General features: G+C 40.1%; 1 protein-coding gene across 1 annotated transcript in view; it reads left to right on the forward strand.

Moving 5' to 3' along the window:
* The first annotated feature begins 7,834 nt into the window (after nucleotides 1-7,834).
* MEI4 (meiotic double-stranded break formation protein 4) overlaps nucleotides 7,835-25,186 on the forward strand; it is a 148,338-nt gene continuing 130,986 nt past the window's right edge. Inside the window, exon 1 of the mRNA XM_075747543.1 lies at nucleotides 7,835-8,169. The gene's annotated coding sequence lies outside the window, so the exon portion shown is untranslated. The remainder of the gene's footprint in view (nucleotides 8,170-25,186) is intronic.

Raw genomic sequence — 25,186 nt, forward strand, 5'->3', positions numbered from 1 at the left:
CCTGCAATCAAGCTTCCTTCTTAACCTCTTTCCACAGGTAAAACAGACTTGCCATCTTCAACTCTTTACATCCTTATTCCTCCTTTTTTGTGATATTTCATTTTATGGTCTCATTAGTTCTTCCTATGCCATTCTCCCAATTTGTTCACCTTGCATTACTTGAAGTTAGTGTAAGACTGAATGATATATATAGATAGATGTCAGATATATATGATACACACATACATAATTATGTATAGATTTTTTAATATATTGATATATATGGTATAATATGTATAAATGTATATATTTGTATGTGTGATATATATAAATATATGTGAAAGACAATCACAAAAAAAAGGAAGGGAAGAATCTATTGTTCATGATTATGGTGGCTAGTATAAGAAGTAATAAGAAATTGCAGTCAGCAAGTTTCTTACAACACATTTGGAAAACTCGTTTACTGTGAGAATAGTGAAGCTCTCAAGCTGTCTTACTTCTAGGAGAAAGACAAAATAGAACTAGTGTAAAATCAGAGCTGCACATTTTATTTAAAAATCTATGATGTTACATATGTAACATAGCTGTTCACTAGTAAATTGCAGATGTACTCTACCATTTAATAAACTAATCAGCAGAAGCAAGGTAGGGGCAATTTGAAAGAGGAGCTGCCTCTGCTGCGTTGGCGAGGCAAAGCCTCAGGCTGACCTGATCCGGTGCCGGCACAGGGCTGCTCCCCAGGGGAGGTCAGGCTGGATGACTTCCAGAAGGTCCTTCTCCAGCCAGCAGTTCTATGTGTCTTTGTATTAATGCAATAGGACTTCTGGACATAGCCACGAGGGATTAATAAATAGTAATGACCAAATTTTGGAAAGGTAGCTTTAGCTATCAAGGCAGTGAAGATTTTTTTTGACCTTGATACAGGGTTGCCATTTAAATATTGTAGATGGGTGGGAGTGGGGAGAATCACTATTTGGGTTAAAATCCCCGCAAGATTTGGATCCTGCCTTCTTGTGCAACTGGCCGGCACCACGTGTTAACAAAGTAAGGGTGACCTGATTCTAGCAGTGTGCTGTTTGGCTTTCAGAATAAACTGCTGTAAAATCACAGGAATTAGAGAAAATGCGGATCAGACTAATGAAGTAAGAGATATGAGGGATTGCCAGGTATGTGGAAGAGCCCAGTGGAGAACAGGAAAGAGCAGCATTTCACCAGTCCAAATGCAGTTAAAGGGGGGATAAAATGTGTTAGAAAGCAAACCTGATAGACTAAAGCAAATCTGTTTAGATTATTGATCAAGGCAAAATTTTGCCTTATGAGGTATGAAAGCAAAGTGGTACAATTCAATTACTATTATTGTTGTTCCTATTAGTTATCCAGTACAACTCAATAAAGATTGCTTTTTTGCTAAGGAAACCCTGTGGATCCTATGATCTTCATGAGAATTTTGATTTAGCAGGAACACTTGGTGGCTTCTTTTCTAACTTTTGTTTCATGTAATAGAGTATTTGTATGACAGGACAGCTCTTACTAATCTAAAGATTTAATAAGAGGCTCAATTGCAGAGAAAAGCAAAAGGATATTTATTCGCTCCTCTTCATGATAAATGAAGAGGTTTGTAGTTTGAGATTAATATCGGGTTTAAAGGACACCAGACCACTTCAGTAGAAGTAGGTTTGTAACAATCAGAGCGATGAAGTAAAGAATAGGGAAATTACTTCATTTGTTGCAGACAAGTTAGAATTCGAATCTTCAGTAAGTTTGGAAATTAGCCTGTATTAACACATTTGAGTTCAGCTTTTCCCTGATAACCACCTCTCTGCCAGGTGATGTGACTATATGGTGCAAAATGCGCTTTTGTGCTATGGGAGTCTCAGCGAAATTCCAAACCTGTTCACTCTGTCTAGTCACTCATTAGTGAAAATAAAAGACTCACAATCTCTCTCTGATGAGAGGAATTTTGGGGGTCAACATTCAGCCATCGATACACGCAGAGAGCCTGGTCTGTGCTGATGAGTGCTGTTAACAGCGTTACAGCCTGTGCCAGGGCAGGATAGAGGATATGGTGCTACACGTGTCTCTGCTGCAGCAAGAAACAGGGAGGCTGCCTTAGCCTAGTTGCCTCTGCAACTAAATATTTGCAGCATACACTAGATTTTCCCTATTAAAAATGTCTCTTTTGTCAAAATGGTATAAAGGATCCTAATGTAAATGAGATTCAAACCCATATTGCATGCTGCAGTAATGCTAATTTGTTACAAAAGCGCTGCTGTTCAACACTCTGTTAATGAAATGGTGAGACATACCCATCTTGAAAGCACTGTGGGGAAAGGATGCTGAAGCAATTGATTAGGAAACAAGGAAAATTGAAAAGATATATTTTTTATAAACCAATGTTAAATATGGGCAGTTGTCTTCGGCTGCAGCTCTACAGTATTCAGATTTACTCCTCATTAAGGAAAAGGATATACTCTTTATTTGTTGTCACATAAGTCGACACCAGAACAGTCATTTAATAAATCATAATTAGGTTTTCCTAGATCTAAACCGGAAAGGAAAACAGAACTGCAGAACCTCACTAGTGTGGACCACAGAAACCTGATATTTTACCCTGCAAATTCTCAAGAGTTAGTTTTGTTTACCAATTGTCATTCTGTGCTCCATTGCTTTTGCAATGCCAGTTGCAAAATCCAACCTTATCTTTATTTAACATAACATTTTTATGTGGCAATGGCAATCACGGATGTTATGTAGTCAGAATTCCTGTAAGACCAGTCAAAAGTAGGAAGTCATATTGCACAGCACTTGAGATTTATCTAGTAATAATAACACAGCTACTTGTAAAACAGTGAATGGAAATAAAGGTATTACTTACTGTGTTTTAGTTTGGTTTGTTTTTCTTATAGCAGGAAGTTCAGTGATAAAGTCAGTTATTAATAAGGCAGTGGCAGCTTTGAGGGTCTGGTTATTTCTATTAATTTGAAACAGAAAAATATTTCAAATCTTTGAGATAATCTTAAAAATCAGAATTCCTCTTATAAGGAAAATTGTGGGTATTACAACTCAGTGCTCTCCTTAATCAAACTATTAATTTGTTTCTTTTGGAACTTTTTTAAGCAAAAGGAACTGGCACACATCTCAGACGTCTAGTGTTTTGTCAATATGTGCTGCCTTGGGATCTTTGTCACTCAGAACAGAAAACTGAGCAGATTTCTTTCCATGTGATTAGGACCTTCTGCAAATCTTCACCCTCTTCTCCTTCACCTCCCCCATTTAACCATGTGCCGTTTTGCTGAAAACTCCTCCCTCCTCCTGTCCTTACACCAACAGTTTCCTCTGAGCTGCAATTTCCTTGTTTCACCTTTCAGATATATCTTCCATTCTTTTTCCTCACTGGCTTTTTCGCAGTCCCTCTATTGCTTTTATGAAAGGTCTCCTTGGCACATGCCTACGATGTTCTTGAACTTTGCATCGTCTCCTGTCACTGCGTCATTTCTCTCCCTGTTCTTCCATCCACACGCTCAGAAATCAATCAGCACTGATTACCCGCTGCATCTACAGGGGGTTCAGAGCTGCCGTTTTGACAGAAAAATTGTGGAGGAATTCAGACTTCAAAGGGGGTCTCATTCTGTTGGATCAATTTGGAGTGAGAACGTTAGGGTAACTTACTGTTCTCCAAAATGAATGCTCCCACCAGTCGATACCTGAATAACAGACCTTGCAGAACACGTTTCGTTTCAAACCAGTAAAATGCCTACTTTGTCCTCTCTTGAAAAAACTAAATGGTATCAACAAAAGCAAGGGAAGGCTGTTGTTATTTTAATTATTGTTATTGCTGGCAAATAAAACACTGGAGAAAGCTAAAGGTTTGTGTTCACAATCTGGCATATTCAAATAATGCAGATGCTATCACAGAAAATTATTTAAATGCCTAATCAGCCTATAGCCACAAAATAATAAGACATTAAGCCAAGGAATCTTTGGGGTCACATTGATTTATTTAACAGTTGATGCATTTCATATGATCACAGCAAGCAAACAGAATTGATTTAGAGTTGCTATTTATGGAGATCAGCTCACCAGGAGTTGTAACCATTCGGTTGCCTGGAAGACTGTCTCACGCGGTATTACAAACGCGCGATGCAGGCTGACAAACTTCTCTGATTATTTACCCTGTTTGTGGCACCAACAGATCAGTGCTGCTGTGCCTTTCTGGTAAACTTTATGATCCTGTTTATTTGCTCACCGTCAGCAGATCACAGAAGAGTCTCTTGTGGGGAGTCCAGCTTGATTCAGGAGAAATCAAAATGCAAGGGGTGAGGGAACTGAGGTGAGCAAAGTTTAAGAAGAGTGAAGATTAAAGTCTGGAGGAGGTGAAAGCAGAGCACTGGACCATGGTGTTTTCAGCACATGCTTAATGTTTAGGAGCTCACACATCATAAATAGGAGACATATCTAAAAATGCAAAGCAAACTTTTAGCTCTTGGTTCTCTCGGATAATTTTGGAGGTTTCTTGAAAGTTTGGGAAATTGGCTTGTCATTAAAGCACAGGAATCTGAAAAAAGGTATTTTACAATCAGGAGAAAAGCAATGCCTGGTATACTGTGTTAATGTTGCCTTTGAAACCTAACTGTAGGGAGATATTGTAATGGGATGTGCTGCTTGTCTGGCTTGGCAAAAGGGTATGCAGGCTGGTTCTTCTCAGTTGTGTGCTACACCAGAAAATGTTACAACGTTCAGTAGAAGCATTTCAAAAATGCAATCTTTGAATTGCAGTTTGCAAAAACAACAGTTGGTGGCACTTTGAAACAATTTTTATTTCTAAATGTGCATTTTCTGATTGTAGGTGTGTAGAGGATTACATTAAAATATTAAATCACTAGTCTACAGTGATTCAAATTATGGTAACGAGACAGAACTTATCAACTGTCTTCTGCACAGTGCACAGACAGCTTGCTTAAACAGAATCTGAAGATCCGCATTTCTAAAAACAAGGGAAGGTGCTCAGGGACATTAATTCTTCTTTAAAAATGTCAGAGAGAAGTTACCAGAAGAGACAGTAATGACAAAGATAGCAGGGGAAGTCACTGCAAACTGCATAGTTTACTCCAGTCCGCAGAGGCACCAAGGGCTGCAGTGGCATGGCACGTTTCTGCGGACAGCTTGCCATCACCAAGTTTACATTTTGAAGTTTGGTGTGGTTTTTTTTTTTTTGTTACGGCACTGATGTGCATGGTATGTAACATGCATATAGATTTCTTTTTTAACCAGTACCTACTAAATAAACAGACATTTCCCAGGACCTTAATCCCCAAGAAATGTGAGGGAGAAGAAGAGAGAGAGACTGCCATAGCCATTACAGAAGAGTCAAGCATTTATCCACGGTGTTTCCATCAATCGAGTGCAATTACACCACCTGCACAGGAACTGCAGCATGTCTGATATCACAGAGGGAAACCAGAGCATTACTGGTAAAACCTGATGGTTTGAAAGATATTCTCTATATGTTATCACATACCTTTTATCAATTCATTATATTTAAAGTAGCTGATAAATGAAACCTTTTTCCTTAGAGATTACACGGATCCTTTCTCTCACGGGCCAGTTTCTTTTGGGCCGTTTCAATTCCAGAAGGGACACATCACCTCTTGGTCACAGAGAAAGCCCTGAACAGCAGGACAACTTGCTGCATTAGCTGCAGCCATTTGTTCAAAGGACTGGATGTCCAGACCACAGCTGGTGCTTGGCAATCTTTACAGCTTGGCCAAAGGAGCTTCAGTGCCTTCTGCTCCATCTCTAATTCTTGCATATTGGAAATGTCTATGTCAACAGAGGATAATAAATCTGGAACCACTGCGGCGCTCTGCCCCTCCCCATCATCCTGCAGATCAGTTGCGAATGATTCCTGTTTGCTGTCTTGACCCTGAATACGTAAGTCTTGACAGTATAATCCGTAAGTCACTCTTATTTTGCTTTCTAAATGACATGGTTTGCAGTTATTAATAGTTCTTTATATTGGCCAGTTTGGGTTCTGTGGCAAAATGTTTCCCTCGGCTTCAGACAATTGTTGCTTGATGCATTTACAAATATGGTCCTACCTGGGAATATTTTGCTTCTTTCCCATTTGATTCCACAGAGCTGTTTGCACTGAGGGGAGAGCTTGACGTAGCCAGTGTTATAAAGCAAGTCTCCTTATTGTGAACAGTAATGCTGCCTGGCATTCTAGATTTTCCATAACGTGCTGCTAGATTTGGTGTAACTGTGAGCTAAATACTGATTTGAAGTGTGCTGGCTTTCATATACTTCCATGTACCTCAACCTTTTGTAATGTTCTTGCTTCAACTGCATTCATGTAATGCCTAGGCAGCCCAGCAATGTCCACAAGTTTCATGCCTTAGCATCTTTCTGAATGCTTGATACCCCTGCATATCCCTCCTACAGCAGAATACTTCTTTCAGTCTGAAAGCTGAAGCTTTTGCTTCAGTTTGAGATGATGTTTTGGGGCTTCTCAAGACAGTTCTCTCCAGTGCCTAATTCAGCAATTTGTGCCTGCACCCACAAGAGATGGTTTGCTGATGCTAATGTTCTTTTGTACGCCTGATCTTGTGCTTGCAGATGGCTTGGGAATTCTTTGTTTAGGCATTTTTTATACCTGCCTAGATGGTGAATCAATTTTCACACACTGGTCCTTTCAGTTCAGGTGTGGATGCAGAAATATCTCTTTCCTACCTGACTTTTACCTTGCCTGCATGCAGACTTTTGACCCACCCTTTATATTGGCCGCCAGCCAAGGTAGTAATTTCTGGCTCAGCAGGTACTATCCTTCATTACATTTCTGACCTGCAGGCTTAATTGTTTTTATCATGCTAGAGATAATTCTTTTGATCATGTTCTCTATCTGTGCAGCTGTATCAGCTGTACAACTGTACCTCCTCCCAGTGTGGCTGGCAATGTTGTTGCTTCAGCTGGAAGCTCGGGGCTGCTACCTGGGACCCCCTGACTCTGATCTGTATTTTTGTTGTTGTTGTTTGTTTCCCTTTTTTTCTTTTTTCCCCCCATTTTTTTTTTTCCTTTTCTTCTTTTTTTTTTTTTTTTTTTCTCTTGAGCATCACACTTCTGGTCTCACAGTCCTATTTGTAACTGCCTTTGCCCCCAATTTCTGACCTGCCAACCACTCTCATAGACTGGTTGTTTTGAATAACTTTTAGCCTGTTATTAATGCAGGCTCTGAAGTGCCTGTTCTGAGTAGGTCTAAATCTGTGTCCCCTCCAGTGCTTTCTTGCAACTCTGATCTGGGACCCAATTTCTTCCCTCTCCCAAGTCAAGTTTTGTGATCCCTCAACAGTATTGTCTGTTTCAGTGGGTTCCCGTTGTCAGAAGAGCATCTGGTGGACCAAACTCCACCTGAGTGAAAGTATCTGATATTTTTCACTATCTCTTTGCACTCTCCAGGGAAGAGAGGCAATACATTTTAGTGGGCATCACTCTCTGAAAATACTCAAGTCCCCTATGCTGTCCATGAAGAGAAAGAGGTGCCTCTGTTTGGTGGATGAGAATACCCTCTGTAGCATTTGAAAAGCACATCTCTCTTTCCACTGACTATAAAGCTCCCTTTATAGGGAATATATGTCATTATATTAAGCGGACTGGATCACTCTCACTCTCCTTTATTCCTTCTTTCTCTTTGTCCCTTCCCTTCGTCTCGTTACTTCCTCCCTAGGCCAGGTGCCAAAAATACTGGCGAGGCAGTATCATCTCAGCTATTAGCTTATTGTCAAACTGGCTTCCACCTCTTTCATTTCAGAGAGCACTGCAATTGAAATTCCTCTTATTTTAGGCAGTGGTAGTATTTTAAACTCAGAACTATGTAAAGAATTGGCGATAATGCTGAACTGCTTAGCTGCGAAGGGGTGGTTACAGAGCAAGTGAGGAAATGTTTGCATAAATCCTATGTAGGCAGATTCTCACCTAGAAAAAGCCGGTGTTTCTGCCAAAATATTCAGAATCTCTCTGGCATCTACCACAAGACAATTGTCAGACTTGATTGGTCCGGCAGGGAAATGCTTTTGCTTTCATTTCTATGTGTTTGGTGCCAGCATATTTCCCTAACAGTGATGTGAGAGGTGACCGGATGAGTTCATTGACCGTGGAGATGCCTACGCAGGGAATCTCTTCCCTTCTTCAGCAGAGGTGAGTGGAAGCCTTGCAGTCGCTCCCGAGGAGGATGGGTTGCCAGTGTGCTCAGTTTTTTTAGAAGTTGCATGTGCTGGTGCTGCTTAAGCGTTGCAAGTGGCAGGATGGGTGATTCCAGGCTTTGCTCCGGAGCCAGAGCTCCCAGGTGAGACACCTGGGAGATGTCCTGGCTGGGGAGGCTCAGCTTGAACTATGCCTTGTGCTGTGTTTCTCTATTTTGTCAACAAGGCATTTTGTCAACCAGGGATTTCAGGGACATGGGAGTCCCAAATTTCTCTTTAACGCTTTGGTAACTAGGTGATAAGTAAAATGTGGCTCTGCATTTAGTAAACCAGAGAAACTTGATTAACTTGCTGTTCACTTCTGTTGTGCCTATTTTGTCAAGCATTAGGGGGCAATAGCAGGAGAGGGGAGAGAATATAGATTATAACATTTCTATGTGGACCCTGCTGGGCTTGTTCATGGCTTACTTTCACATATTTGAATGTTCAAATGATGGGACTGCAGTGGGAGATTTGCTTGGTTTTGTTCTAAAGGTGGAGAATTATAAAGAAAGTAGGACTCCAGTGAGAGATGCTTCAGCCCTTAAAATGTTTTAATTTGTCAGTTATCAACTAATCAAGAACAATCATGAGCAGGGAGCCTAAGGATGAGGCTAAAAGGAAAATGCTGAGTGGACACAAAGAGGGGACTGGTTTGCCTCAGGTAACCTGAGTGATGGTTTGCAGTCTGAAGTATTAACAAGGAGAACAACGAGGCACAGTGTTATCCAGGAAGGCTAAGGGAAGTGTTTTATGAAGGCTGACTGTGGAGCTGCTGACCCCAACAAAGAAGGTTTTCTTATACCATCCTAAATGTGTAAATTAAATTTTAAAGAGAAAAAATAGAAAGTGAAACGTAGTATCGTTTGATTTGTTAATGGAGAAATGCTGCACAGCATGTCTCATAAGCAGTATAGCAAGTGTCACTAAGCACCAGGAATGAGAGAGAAAACAATTATCCTTTGGGAGATGGAGTGTATTGGGCAATTGAGCATCTCCTGCACAGGAAAACTCTTGCACAGAATCAGTGTTGGTTTGTTTGGCTTCAGTATGAAAACATTTTCTTAACATTCACATTTTTTTCAGAATCGATCTTAAATTTCTCACCGATCTCCTTAATTGCTGTGTTCTCTATCTGAAAATATCTATTTAAACTTTGTTGCATCCTCCCAGCAACGTGTTCTGATGCGCATGTCCCTGCCCAGGTGATACTGGAGATCTATTTGGCTTTGCAGATCATAGAATCATAGAAACATTTGGGTTTGGGTTGAAAGGGCCCTTGAAGATCATCTAGTTCCAACCCCCCTGCCACGGGCAGGGACACCCTCCACTAGACCAGGTTGCCCAAAGCCCCATCCAACCTGGCCTTGAACACTTCCAGGGAGGGGGCATCCACAGCTTCTCTGGGCAACCTGTTCCAGTGCCTCACCACCCTCACAGTAAAGAATTTCTTCCCAATATCTAAATCTACCCTCCTTCAGTTTAAAACCATTACCCCTTGTCCTATCATTAGGTGCCCTTATTTATTTATAAGAATAAAATACAGAGTTATTTTTCCATTTTAACATGAATTCAGCTGTCAAGACCGGCATCTTCATTACCCCACTTTAGTGTGCATGCATGCTAAATCCATTATTCATGCTATCTCTATGTCATTGGCAGAAATTTGCCTATGTGCTCCTTCAGAAATAGGTTGTCATTACATAACCTCACCTAAGCAGCTATAATACTATCAGTACACGTATGCAGCACAGCTCGAAAAGAAATGAAAACATTTTTATGGAACATTTCTTTTCAGGTAACACCATATCTTAGAGTTGTGAGTCTGAAAGTATTAAAAGCTGACTTAGAAGGTGATATGTTTTTATCTCCTGCTGTTTGGGAGCCATCTTAGTTGTCTGTTAATGATAAGCAAACAAGCCACTAATGACGTCCCAGTAAAATAATACAAAGAAAGAAGAGCTGGTTCCTATACATGATTACCCATCTAAAAACTAGAAAAGCTTCTTCCAAAACAGAAAACTGTATATGTAAGGTGTAGACCTAGCCTTCCAAAAATGTACTCACTGTTGTCTCATCTGCAAAGTATTTCCTGCCTGGGGGGAGCAGTGGCCCTGTCATTGTGGGCTGCTCACACAAGTAAAGGGTTTCCTGATATCCAATTGTCTCTTGTCTATCCAAAAAACAAAACAAGCAATCAGACAACAAACAAGTTATTTGCATAGAAGAAGGCTCTTTTAAAAAAACAAAACAAAAACCCAGATGAACACGGTATCTGTTAACCCTGTTCAGGCCAAAAGGTCAGCAAAAAAATAAAAAAGCTTTTGACATATCTGAGCAGACACAGGCTTTTGCAGACACTGTCAGATTTTTTTATTTCACTTGCCTTCCTGGGTGAGACAATCGCTCAAAAATGGGATCAATGACTTTGATCAATACCTTGCCCAATATGGTGAAAGGTCATATATCATTGTCTCCTGGCGCTAGGGTAATTTGCAAACAGACGTTCCTTGTACTGGAGTCCTGCCCAGGGATTCGAGCAGGAAGGGAATGCCACTCTGCTGGGCAGGCACAAAATAAAATAGTCTACACTTACCATTGAAATAGGAAGGAGCTGCGACAGCAGTGAAACACAGGTAGCAAAGGCTTGTGAGGGAAGGGGTAAGTGAAAATAATGGCAGAGGAACGGCAGGGTAAGGCAGTGCCTTTGAGATGCTGTTCCCCGAGGCTGAGAAATGTCTGTAAGGGGCAGCTCATTAGAAGACTGCAGCTGTTTCTAACACCTAAAGCAATAAGCAGATTTTTCAGAGGAGCTGGTGCCTGAGTATTTCTGAAACTCTCCCTTTAGCATGACTGCGGGACCCACAAGCTACTGACTGCTCCTGAAAACTTGGCTTTTGCTTAGGTGTTGACATGGAAGCTAAACCCATCCGAAAGTCTGTGTTTCATTGAGGCTGCTTGCAGCGAGTCAGTGCGCGTTCCTCATCCATGTCCATTACCAGACCCTGTTGCGTCCTAGATGTGGGAATTACTGATGTCGTCAAAGGTTAATAGCTAAAGAAATAATATTTCATTTGTAAGTACCCTCAACTGACAAGCTGTTAATCACATCCCAGGAGAGCTTGCCAGCTTGCATTTTTGAAGATGCAAGGAAATAATGCTATTGCTTGGTATTTGTTTTACAGCACTGTCTAGTGAGAGTGGGCGTCTTGCTATTTTATACAGTGTCCAGATATGAAATACAGCAGTGCCTGTCTTGAAGTGTTACTCTGTTTTGGCACGCTTTTTCAGGAAAATGGCACGCATTTATTATATCCTGTATATAGCAAAAGCTCTGATCTTTGATTAGGTTATTAAATTGACTCGTGCTCAAAGGGAAAACAAAATATTTATTTGCGAGTGAAGATAAAAAATGAAATTAAATTGAGGTTCACAGAATGGGATGGATTTCAGAAATCAGAGCTCAAAAGGAAACATTGCATCCAAAATATTTTATTAATAACTATAATTGCTTTAAGTATAGCATACCTGGGCTAGTGGTATTTATTGTTTTGCTTTAGGAACACATTTAATTTCTCAATTGTCTCAAGTGACAAACATTGCTTTCTGTGAAGTCAATGTGAGAATATCATCAGGAAGGAATCTAAAATAATACAATCTCTTTCATTGAGTGCCATGAAATGTTTATTAGCTGTTTCAGCCACTGTGTGCAAGTACGTCCATCTGACTGTCACTGGGATGTAGATACACCACAGGATAGATAATGAAACTGCTTGGGTTGCACTATTTCCAAATTCTTCAGTTAGCACTTCTTCTCTAAAACTGGAGAAATCTTCTGTGATGCACCTTCTGTGATGGTACCATGATCCAAATTCAGGATATACAGTTAAGAATTATTGACCATTCTTGGCCATTCTGAATATTGAAACATACCTCATAAGAATACATGCGACCAATTTTCTTCAATTAGTGTGAGATGCTGTCAAAGCAACACCAACTCTTCTGCACAGATTGCAAGAATTATATCTTTCTTTACATTCATTGTGGGTAAATAGAGCCATGATAATCTACAAATGAAGAATTATGGTGGCAAATCCATTAGCTGAATCCTTGTCTCACAGGTATAACTGTAGTCCAACAACAATAAAGATGAACTGGATTTACTTCTACTCAAAAATTACAAATGAAAAATAGATGTTAAAGAAAGCAGATGTTGGAAATGGGTTTCGTGTAGCTTTTTCAAGTGGAGTATTGCACCATTGAAATAATCCAAATAACCTTAATTCAAGTCCTATTAACATTTTTGAGACCAAAACCCTTGACATGACTAAGTCTTATACAGTAGAAATTTTACATTAAAAGCCAATCTGAGAAAATTATACTAGATGATACTAGACCAGATTGTGATTCCATGCAGTATCCATTGTGATACATGGAGTATCCTTTCCTTCCTAAATGAAAATTCATTGGATTCAGTCTGTTATTTGAAGAGCAAAGTACTTCTTAATGAAATAACAGCCCATATGAGTGACACTGTAAGATCCTGACCCACCCGAAGATGAAACAGTACCAGGTTTATTATTCCAGAGAAACTCTTTGTCATTGTTCATGTGCTCTGCCACCACTAAAGGTGCTATTACCACATAAACACACAAACCAGACCTTGACAATATTCAGTTGACCAAGAAGAAGAAAAATGTCAGTGACCGTAGTGACTAAATGCACAGGTTTTTTCCTAAGAAATGGCCTGCTTTCATCTTATGCCAAATGGTTCATATTTTCTTGTAACACCTAAGAGGTCTTGAAATCCCACATTGTCCTCCAAAATACAAGTTCTTTACAATGCAGCTATTATTAAAGCCTTTAGCAAAGGTCTTGATTTCAAAATAAATGAATGGAAGCCTGACTCTACATCCCAGTCCTAGTCCAAGATGCTGACTCAAGTGAACATTGTGAATCTCTTATTTTGTCAATACGCACCCCCTAAAACATGAAGATCAATTTTGCAAATAAGAATCCAGTTGTCTCCAAAACTGAATAAGTAATCCCAAATTGGTGTTTGAATAATTCAGCAACTTTGAAAAGAAACTTATTAAATATTTCCAGCTATGGAAAATCCTTATGTACCATAAATCTAAATCCCCTAAGCAAATTTGCCACAAATATAACATCACATATCTCTTAAGAGTACTCTTCACCATTGCACCAACATGTTGTCCAAGGGGATTTTGTTTAAAGAGGCTAGAGGTAACGACTTTTTATTTAATAATGAAAAATTTATTGCAATGTTAACTACAAAGAGCCCACTCCTACTCTATAACCATTAAAATGCAGGAAGTCACCTATTCAATAATGCAGAACTGTTGTGTATTAAAAATTTAAATCTATAAATATTAATAGAACACAGGTCAGTCTCTTAACTAACAGAGGTAGTTGTACACATAGCTATCATTGTAAGCCTTAAGGGTCACGCATTTGTTATGGCATAGAGCAAAACAGACATGATAAAAGGCAGTTGTCTGAGAGAAGAATTCTGATCCTTTTTTCAGATGAAGGATACGAACAATAAATCCTAGACTAATCCAGGGGTCTGTGGTTGTCCTTTGGGAAGGAAATGCCCCTATTTCAATCAAACAAGTCAATGTGCTGGAGTCAGCTTTACAAGGGCATGGCATAAAGGTGTTTATAACTAACAGCAGCCAAAGTCATCTTCTGCAGCCTTGCTCCTTTACACCACTTTGACCATATCAAGAGGTCAGAAGCATGATACTGCTTTTCAGTCCCTTGGTCTGAAAAGACCTGGCCAGTGTGTGCCAAATGTATTCAATACCAACAGAGAGGTGATTGCCATACAGGAGATGAGAAGGAAACTCCTGGGTTATTGCAGTCTGGGTATTTGCTTTCCCCAGAAATGGGGAAGCAGAGTGGGTTGTGAGAGAGCTTTGAGTGATGCTCATCAGCGTAAAGCAAAACTGAAGTACTAGAAAGCTACAGCTAGCTCCTCAGAAGCGATTCCTCTTAGATGTGTCAGCAGTTTCTGGATGCACGTAGCATCACCCTTATTTCTGGCTAGGTAAAAACAGATTCTTTGTTGTAGTAGACATACGTGGTCCTTTGCAGCCTGAAACAAATTTGTATCCCTTGAGCACCCTCCAGCTCAGCCAGGGTAGCTAGTTAGCTACATCTGTGAGTGGTAACCTACGTGAAAGACTTGACAGACTTGTCAGGGCTGTGTCTAGAGAAAAATGTTTCCTTCTTCACTCACTGCTCTCTCAGTTAGCTGCACTGGGAAACCACTGGAACATGGCCGTGCTGTTATACAGCCTTATTTATGTTTGCCACACTGATGGCTGATTAACCATGGCTTACAAACACCATGTAATACTGCAAATGGAGGCAGAAACAGATGTCTGCTGTGCACAGCCGAAGGGTGAGTAGTGGGTGCCTGGCTGTCCTCTCCAGCTCCCTGGGACAGGTCTGCTGCCAAATGGTGCAGGGGGGATGCGCGTGCCTGCCCACAGTGCACGTCTCTCAGGGCACCCGCCTGGGCTTTGTGGTTGGAAACAAGGCAGCAGCTGTTTTACGCCGTATTTTCCACCTCTGTAGAGTGGGTTATGCTTGTTTAGAAGAAGCATTTATTGAGAAGAGGCTGGGGGCAGGGCAGGACATGTCACTGTCATGGTGTCAGGTGGGAATTTATGGTACAGCTCTGAGGTCAGAGACACTGGGAACTCTATCAGGCCCCTGGCCCACAGCTGTGCCATGGCGCTTTGCTCGCAATTTTGAATTTTGTTCCCTTGAGATAACACTGACCTCAAGCCTGTCTTTTACTTGGATTAGAAGTATGTGAAGGTGCCCCTGAACATACACAGGAATGGACTGCAGAAAGGGGTCAAGATCTCATGCTCTTCTTAGGCAACCTTTCCTGTTGCCACTGTCAGAAACAAAAACAGGAATAGACAGGCCCCTGGTCTGTCCAAGGAGGGCATCTCTTATGTTCCTATGACTGCTTCCATCCCTGGCCTGTTCTAAGATATTCCTCCCCCAGCTTTCTGAGAATACAAATGCAGAAATAAGAGCATCTTACTGCAGTCTTAAGTGGTCACCTTATTTGGGAAACATTTCTTGGTATCCATTATCTGCCTGTCTTTCTCAGAAAGTCCACCAACACAATTGTCTATGGGTGAAAACATTGAAAGGAGATAAAGGAAAGGAAAGTTAAGGCAGCTTTGCCATGGCCATAGGAAGCCTTCAGAGGACCTGAGGGTCTGTCCACATTTAGTGGTATTGTTTGGGATGGGATGCCAGACTGGGCAAGGTTACGTATCCATGTTATGAAAGACAGGGAACATCCTGAAGACCTTGGAGAAGGAGGAAAGACATCAGCTCTGTGATATCGTTGTTAAGAAAGGGTATGAGGGGGACACAGACATCCTGGAGAGAGCAATCTGAGCTCTCTGACCCAAGGCAAACAGCACAAGCCATGAGACAAGACCCACTGAAAAAAAAGGAAGGAGTCTCAGGTAGGTGCATTTCTGCATATCTTTTTCTTTCCTTTTACTTTTTCTTACAGGCTGATGGTTCTTCCTCCTATCCCCCTCAGGTAGAGCGGTAAGAAACTGCAGGCCAGAGCATAGGAATGTTTTCCAACAGGCTACCAAGAAAGCTGATCTTCTCACATATGTTGCCCTTTGGCAGAATCAGGAAAGCACATATGTTTTCACCATTTCTCAGAATCACAATGTTGAACTCCTTCCCAAACTGCTCTGCAAAGTGCTCCTTTGGCCCTGCTCCTTGATGAAGCCATCAGCACCTGGGTCAGAGGACCATGGCCTCTCTGGGCCCTCTGAGAAATGCACCAGGCAGAGTCACCTCATCCATATTCAGCAAGGTTCATTGTGCTGAGACTGTTTTCTAGGACACTCGATAGCTCACGTGGGGCTGTCAAATCTCCAGGCTTTGAGAAGCACTCTCCGATGTTTGCCCCGCTGGAATTCGCTGAACTGGCTTGAAACAAAGCTGGTCCATTTGATATGTTTAGGAACAGCTGCATGGAGTTTTCTCACTGGTGTTTTCCTGGCTTGTGCCTCCTTTAAAAACTGTCTGTCTTGTTCCTTATCAGAGCTTATAGCTGGTGTATTGTAAAGAGTCAACTTCTCCACATCTGCTGAAAGCTCAAACTTCATTGGAAAAATAGGAGAAATGGGCAAGGGAAAAGTCTATTCGTTTGTTTGTTGTTTTGGGGGGAGGTTTTTATTTGTACAAGGTCCAAGGCTGGTGCATGAACAGTTAGAGAAACTAGCCCACATAGGAAGAAAAGCGGAACACCAGGTTCAAACATTGGTTTGAAATTGAATGTTTGTTACGCAATCTGGACCTGTTTAGAAAGGTTGTATTTAGTTATGGGAGTCTGAAAGTGAAAAGCAATTTCATAGCTGTGTGTTTGTCCTAAACTTCATCATCTACATTTCTAAGGGCTCTTGATATGCTACTTTATGGAATGCTCCCTGCTTTTAACAGTGTGAAAGCTCTGCAAAAGATTGATGGCTGTTATTAACATAGCGGAGAACATATAGATCCCATCTGCATATCCGACTGTGTTTCAGAATAGAAGCCACGGCCAGTGCCAGATCTCTGGTCTCCTGAAATTTTGCCCCTCTTAGGATGGCCATTTTTATCCCATTGTGATATTTATCCCATTTATGATTACAATTTTTTGAACTCTGCAACACTGAAGCCAAGCATGGCGCATGAGTTGATCTAACTTGGACCTTGCCAGGAAGAGGAAGTCAGGAGGTAGCATTAGTTAATTTTTAAGTACAAGGTTAAGCAGTCTGAGGTTAGAGAGGAAAAGATCAGCAAAGCACTTCTAATCAATTTGATATGGACAAGCTAACTGTATTCATTTGTAACCAGCACCTGTGCAATAAAAGATATTAAATCAATAGCAAAACCTGTTCTTTTGTATATTTTACCAGCCCCAGGTTCCTCCCATGAGTCCTGCAGGACTTCTCAGTTTGTTACACTTCATTAATCATTTTCACTCACTCAGGTTCATACAATCTCACGTAGTTGCACATGATTAACACCACTGCCATTTTTCGCTTCTTTGTGATCTCTTTAATTTACTGCTAGACTTTTGTTCTTTGACCCACTAATTGGACCCTTTCTTTTTTCTCAATTTACAGTCTGATCTTTTAAAAACACTGAACCTGGCCACTCCTTATGCCGGGTTCCTTGCCCTCACTTTCTTTATTATTTTTTCCTTCTTCTCCTGCTCACCACACATTGTGGTTTTCAAAGATTAAAAAGTTTGTCAAATGTCTATTTTTGGACAATCATCATTAATAAATTAAACTTTATCAATCTGTGTGCCCTCACAGAAGGAGTATGGGCCTGGAAGGGAGGAGAATGTGGCTTGCCATTTATGTGTGCCCCTTTATGCATCAGTGCCAGAGATTCCCTCATCTCTGGAAAGCAGACAGGTGTGTTTAGTGTTGTCTTTTATAGAGACACTCTGGGAGAATTATTTGGGGAACCAAATTCCCTGCTAGCAAAACCAGTGTGATTGCTCCAGGGCAAAATGTGACTTAATGTCTGTGTGGTATTTCAGAAGTGCACATTTTTGCACTCTCTGTTAGTATTTCTCCTTTCAGAATAATACAGCACATGTAACAAATACCAGACTATCAGTCTGTTGGGTCCAGTTGATGGCTTATGTGCTGAAAGTACAAAACTTGTGATGAATCTGAGGAGTTTTATTCCTTTGTCCCTTATGGGGGCCTCTGCTTAATTGAGCTATTTTGTCTTTTAGCTAAGGACAAACAAGGCCCACACCAAAATACAGCCTAACAGAAAGCAAAACATTTAGTAGAGCGAGCTGTTCAGTCTCCAAATCTATGTAGACTTGTTAGCAAGGGCCACACATTGTATTGACACTTCTGTGTGGCTTTTGCTTCTGAGCTGGCATGGTCTCTCCTCAGCATCTGCCCTGTCTTTGCAGAGTAGCTTGGCATAGTTAAACCATGCCTTTGTTTTAACAAACTCCAGTTGTGTATTTCACTAGAAAGCAAAATCTTCTTAAAAAAGACTGGATTTACAGTGACAAAAAGGTGCAAAATGAACACACATTATGTATTATATAGGGTTATAAATACTGAGACATTTTATTTGGAAGAAGACAAGAGAAGAATGTGTTTATGTACATGTGCTAGACATAAAGGCATAAATGCTGAAACTTTTGCATTTAAACATGTATCACAGCAACAAACTAGAGATTCTGTGTGAGGAACATCAGCAGGTTTACTGTATAATAGCTTTTATTTAAAATTTATCCGCAGTCTTCCATAACATTCAGAGTGATTTACAGGATTCCATTTATATGCTTTTTACAATTTACACTATTTGCTGTAAGCACTGAAAGTTGACTGGAAACTATTAAAACCTATTTATCAGAGTCTTATGTGCAGAAGTCTTGAGACTCAGACTGCATCTAATGCTTTAGGAAGAGTTTTGTAGAGACAAAAATCTGTCCTATGTTTCAGCATTAATAAAGGACAGAAAGAAGGAAAATAAATAGAGTTGCTATAACATCTATACACATAGCAGTTCCTCGAGCAATATTCAGAGTTAATTCAAACAAGAGAGAAAAGTGAATTCTTCTCTTTGTTGTTTACTATGAACAGAAGAGTCAATTGCGTAAGGTGCAGCTACTGAGACATAAGAAGAGAGGATGGCTGAGATATACCCAAAAATCATAGAATCATAGAATGGTTTGGGCTGGAAGGGACCATAAAGACCATCTAATTCCAACCCCCCTGCCATGGGCAGGGACACCCTCCACTAGATCACGTTGCCCCAAACCCCATCCAACCTGGCCTTGAACACTGCCAGGGAGGGGGCATCTACAACCCCTCCGGGCAACCTGTTCCAGTACCTCACCACCCTCACAGGGAAGAATTTCTTCCTAATATCTAATCTAAATCTGTCTTTGAGTTTAAACCCATTATCCCTTGTTCTATCCCTACAAGCCCTTGTAAACAGTCCCTCTCCATCTTTCGTATAAGCCCCCTTTAAGTACTGGCAGGCTGCTATAAGGTCTCCCCAGAGCCTTCTCTTATCCAGGCTGAACAACCCCAACTCTCTCAGCCTGTCCTCACAGGAGAGTTTGGAATTTGACCAGTGCTGGTGATAATACATGAGAAGGAAAGAAAGAATTCAGGTTGCCACCTATCTGGAAAGGCATTTTATAATGGTTAAATATAAAGCCCTCTGAACAATTTTGGCATTAGAAAAAGTCCCCAGGAACCAACAAGAAAAAAAAAAAAAAGATGTTACAGAAGAAAAAGTAAAGCAAAGCCTGACAAAACCAGATTGCTCTTTCCCTTCAATATCTGAAAATAACATTCTGGACATAGATGTGTAGTGTCAGGGAGAGATGAGACTTTTCAAAAAAACATGCAGATTCTCAAATACATTTCTTTTTTAATACCCTGGACAGCGACAAATCGGTGTTACATTTCAGTAAGCCAAACCTGACAATTTGGTCATGTCATACATACTATATAGTCTTTGAGTTTGTCTAAATAATATTATAAATTTATAAATTAGATAAACTGTGACAATTAGATGGTAGCTTTCCTAAGCCAGTGAACATATACTCTCGCAAAAATGCTGATGATCTTCAACCCATTAATTGGGTAGACATTAGATCAGCAAAGAGGTATCAATGGCACACGTTTTGTGTGTATGTCTGGGCACATGCATACACTCTTACATACCATGCACTTAGTTTCTTGAAACTACAAATCAGTTACAGTTCTCAGAGGCAGTATATCAGCTTGTCTGATGAAGGATACAAGAGCTTTTCCATTATAGAAATCATCTATACTCCTCCTCTCACAGGGGGAAATCCAGACTGTGGTACACAATGGTACAAGGAACAACATATTTTGCACTGTCTTCTAGAACTGGTTGGGTCATGCCTTTACAAAGCAGGGTACTGTTTGATCTTGAATATAGCTGGAATATAGTTTGGTATTGAGCTATGGGGGGCAACATCAAATTGTGCTTCCTGGGTTTACTGTAAAACACATATGTAACAGATTAAGAAAGTTTAGTTCAACCTGATGCAACACTGTCTTCATTGCCCAGCTCTTCTCTTAGAGATACTACTTAAATTGCAGTATGATAACTGTTACTGTGGTCCGACATTATCTGTGATAGTATTGTAAATGCCTTGTCTTTCCATGTGTTACCATGGACAAATTTAATGGATAATTGCATGTAAGATTTTATGCCTCTGGTTCATATAATTCTATGACTACAGTTCAGCCATAAATACACTTAAAATTAAGTTTCTGAGTTTTATCATAGATTAAAATGTCACTGTGAACTACCATTGTCTCAATTAGATCTTATAAATGTATTCTTGTTAGCCAATTAAATAATTCTGTTTTATAAGAGATTACATTGATAACAATTGGCATAATTTAAATTTTTAGGAAGGTATCATCATGAATAAAACCCATCAGGAACATATCTCCCTGCTGTTGTCTTCATGATTATATAATTTCAATGACTTATTATCTCAAAATTCAGGACAAAAGGGCTTGACTGAAGACATTTTAAGCTGATAGAAAGACTAACCAATTTTAAAAGGCTTAGAACTGGCCTTGCTAGTCATCACTATTATCATAGATTCATAGAAAATCAGAGCAGGAAAGTCCTTCATGGGGTCATTTAGTCATTTAAACAGAATCAGGAGCTGTCACTGAGTTCAGTGACTACAAATCACATCTTAGGAAATAGAATTCCTGGTGTTGAAAAATTACTCATTTAAAATATGTTTTTAGTTGTGGGTGGTTTTTTATTCTACAGAAGAACATCTTTTCTCATTGTTCATTTTTTTCCACTTCCTGGGCTACACAGTGGATGCAGCGTTTTTCCAGATGCCAGGTTGTTCCAGTCAAAACTATTTTTTCCCTTCTAGCTGGCTGTAATCTTTCAGAGTACCTCAAAGCCACAGCAGAGCTCTGCTTCTCAGAGCATCCTTTTACCCCCCAAGCTGAATCCAGCCTGTGAGCATCCTGTTTTGCTCATGTCTATGGCCATGTGAGAAGCACATCTTCCAGTTAAGATGTGCTAATGATGAAAAAAAATGGAACTATGCTGACAGGTTAAAAAATGGCAGCTTTGAGTGCTTAATGATTCCTCTTGGGTTTTTTCTGTGTAATTTCTTCAGAGAACAAAAGTTTTGTTCTTTGTTGGTTAATCTACCTTGGAGTTTAAACATACTGTAAATGAGATTGGCTTCCAAGTGTACAGTGTCATTCATTTATCTCCCTCTTGCCATTCCGCTGGCATGTTTACCTGCCTCTGAAGTATCATTGCTAGCTCTCATGAAGATTTTTGTTAAGCTTGCATAAGTACTCTGTTTATTGCTTTACTGTTCCTCGCTCCGGAGTGCATTTTCATGCCCTAGCTGCTGCTGCTGCTGCTAGACATTTGTTGCTTGAACATCCCTGGCTTGGTAAAATTCCACTGATTCTTTTAGGCATCGATCAGGGAGAGACTCAAGAGGAGTGACTGATCAAGCATTGAGACCATTCTGTAGTGTGATAGGACACCCTATTCAGGCTTGCATAAGTGTGTGAAGATCCATATTCATACCTAGTTTAAAAACTTCTAGTTGCTAATCCTAAATCAAGCTGGTAAAGAGTTCCTAGTGGCATAGAAACCAGAGACTTTTCCATGGAAAAGGCTCAACTCAGGGTGCAAAAGACATGATGTATGGCAGTGCTGCTCTCCTCTTACAAAATCTTTTGCCCAGGAAAGGTGGCAGTTTCTTTGCTTGTGCTGGATTTATCACTAGCTGGGAATCAATCAGAAAGACTGTGCTGGTAGCTGCTAATTGCACAGTGGTTTCAGCTTGTCAGGTTTTGATGGATAGTATACACAGAAGTCTCTTTCACCTCATCTTCCAATCTAGCTAAAGTCTCCTCACAGTCAAGCCCAAGTGGAGTGAGTATTTTGCCCTCTGCATTAAATTTTAGAGCTTATCTGGAGAAACTTAGGATGATGTGTGATTAACTGCAGGGCTTTGATTTTGCTGGAAAGTTCTCCTTTTATGTGTGACCCCCTACAATTTAGTCACTATTTATTCTAACATCATTAGTTACACTTTTGCAGTATCTTCAGCTTATTCTTGGTCTCGATCCACCAAATTCAAGAGTTCATTGGTATATGATGTCTGCCTTAAGAAAATGTACAGAAAACATTAGTCTTTCATTTTTCATTATCTAAGTGCTAAACATGCATCATTTGGTGATACCTCAGGAATGCTACAATAATGATCAGAGGGCTGGAGCACCTCTCCTGTGAGGAAAAGCTGAGAGACTTGGGGTTGCTCAGCCTGGAGAAGGGAAGTCTCTGGGTGGACCTTATTCCAGCCTTTCAATTCTTAGAAGGGGCTTATAAGAAAGATGGAGAGAGACTTTTACCAGGGCCAGTAGTGATAGCACAAGGGGTAACTGTTTTAAATTGAAAGATGGTAGATTTAGATTAAACATATGGCAGAAATTTTCTATGATGAGGGTGGTGAGGCACTGGAACAGGTTGCCCAGAGAAGCTGTGGATGTCCCATCCCTGGCAGTGTTCAAGGCCAGATGGGATGGGCCTTTGAGCAACCTGGTCTAGTGGAAGATGTCCCTGCTCATTGCAGGGTGGTTGGACTAGATGACCTTTCAAGGTCCCTTAAACCCAAACCATTCTATGATTCTAATTTACTGTTTCAGAGTTGTATAGCGTTGAAGATACAGAAGTATATTTGGTTGGTGATAAATTTTTTGGTATAGTCATCCAGATCATACATTTTTGACTCAGACTACATTTGTTGGCATTGTTATTAGCTTCTAAATAATTGACTTTAGTTTCCAAATTGTCATAGTTTAACCCAGCAGGCAGCCAAAACAACCACACAGCCATTCACACACTCCACCCCACCCCACAGTTGGATGGGGGAGAGAATTGAAAAGAAAAAAGTAAAACTCGTGGGTTGAGATAAAGACAGTTTAATAGGACAGAAAAGGAAGAGAATAATAATATTAATATTAATAATAATAATAACAATAACAATAATAATAGAGGAATATACAAAACAAGTGATGCACGGCACAATTGCTCACCACCTATGCTCAGCTAGTTCCTGAGCCATGCTGCCTCCCGGCCAAGCCCCCAGCTATATAAGGAGCATGACGTCATATGGTATGGAATATCCCTTTGGTCTGTTTGGGTCACCTGTCCTGGCTGTGTCCCCTCCCAGCTTCTTGGGTGCCCACCTTCTTATTGGCAGGGCAGTATGAGAAGCTTAAAAATACTTGACTGCTTGGCAACAACTAAAAATACCAGTGTGTTATCAACTTTATTCTCATCCTAAATCCAAAACACAGCACTGTACCAGCTGCTAGGAAGAAAATTAACTCTATCCTATCTGAAACCAGGACACAAATACAGCCTCATTTGAAGTATATAGTTGAATGAAAATATAAGTATATGCAGCTAGAGCCTATTAACTAATCACATAGTGAACTGAAGAGCAGCATGTTCAGGAAAAGATAACATTTTGTCACTCTGAAATTTTTAAGGAAAATACATGAGTAAGCGTTTAGCAGTAGAAAGATGCCACTTTCATTAGTGCATGGAATGGAAGGATTTGGGAGGTTTGGGTTATTTTTAGAGGGGAGCAAGCCAGGTGCTGTTACATGTAATGGTTGCCTGGTAACACATCTAGGATTACAATATAGCAGGGTCATTGATGTAGGCTTATTTCATCAGTAATATAGAAAAGAAAAGAAAAGAAACAAACAAAACAAAACTAACCCCAAACTCACTCCAGCAAACTGTTGCTTGGCAAGTTCTGTTTTTCAGTGTTTCGTGAGCAATTCAGTGATGCCAAGCTTTCAGAAATATATGTTCTAGAAATGCAAGACCAGAGTAGCAGCTTGTTAGTCATTGCTTTTGTTGTATCAATAAGAAAGCCAGTTTTGCCTTTGGGCTTGGATTAGATTTATTTTCATTTGCCTTTCCATGTCAATTTACAAATACACAACAAGCTTTGGATGCTCCTCTGTATGCTTTTCTGCTTTAATAAATATTTGTTGATACTTCTTTTGTAATATCTTTGGATCTGATCCTAAGAGTATAACTCACACTGAAAGCAAAATTTATTTAATAAGATCACTCATGTATTCAGCTACTACCTCTCATCACTAAGAGTAGCAGAATTAAGTTCTACGTAAATGTAGACTGGTGATCTTTTCTAAGCGTGTGTACTTAAATCTATATTTAGGTATGCAGTTGCTGAAAAATTATCCTAATTTGCACAGGCATTGAGTACTCACAATGAACGTTGTTTGCCATAGGCATTTTTGATCTCAGAATGCCTTGTTTAGGCAGCATTCAACAATTTTGGCATAAAAATACGCTGCTTCTCTTTCTTCTGTGTAGGTGGTGACCTGCATTATCATTGAGAAGCAGAACCACTTCACACTCACCCTTTCCTCACAAAACAAATCTGGATCCCTTAAACACCTCTCACGTTTGTGCCATGTTTTAATCTATATGCAATTGCATCTTTTGATGGACAATATTTTCTCAGTAGGAATAGGTAAATACAAAAGATCTACCTTCATTATAGAAATGAAGCAATTAAACCATTACTTCTTCCAGGTATCATCACTCCATCAGTCCAGCTTTTCTGTAGCGGAAGTTTTGCATTTTGTAGTTTTGGTTTCTGCTAACAAAAAATCTTTACTTTTTAAATCTGCTTTTTTTTTTTTTTTTTTTAAGCAGCATTCTTTCAGGTCTTGCTTATTATTTCGTAATTAAAATAGTTAGGAGAATCTCTTCCCTACTTTCTATGTCCACCAAAAAATAGAATAAAAAGGAAGGTTTTCTCTTGGGTATTCTGACTT

The sequence above is a fragment of the Balearica regulorum genome, chromosome 3, assembly GCF_011004875.1.
Source record: "Balearica regulorum gibbericeps isolate bBalReg1 chromosome 3, bBalReg1.pri, whole genome shotgun sequence".
In the NCBI taxonomy this organism is placed as follows: Eukaryota; Metazoa; Chordata; class Aves; order Gruiformes; family Gruidae; genus Balearica; species Balearica regulorum.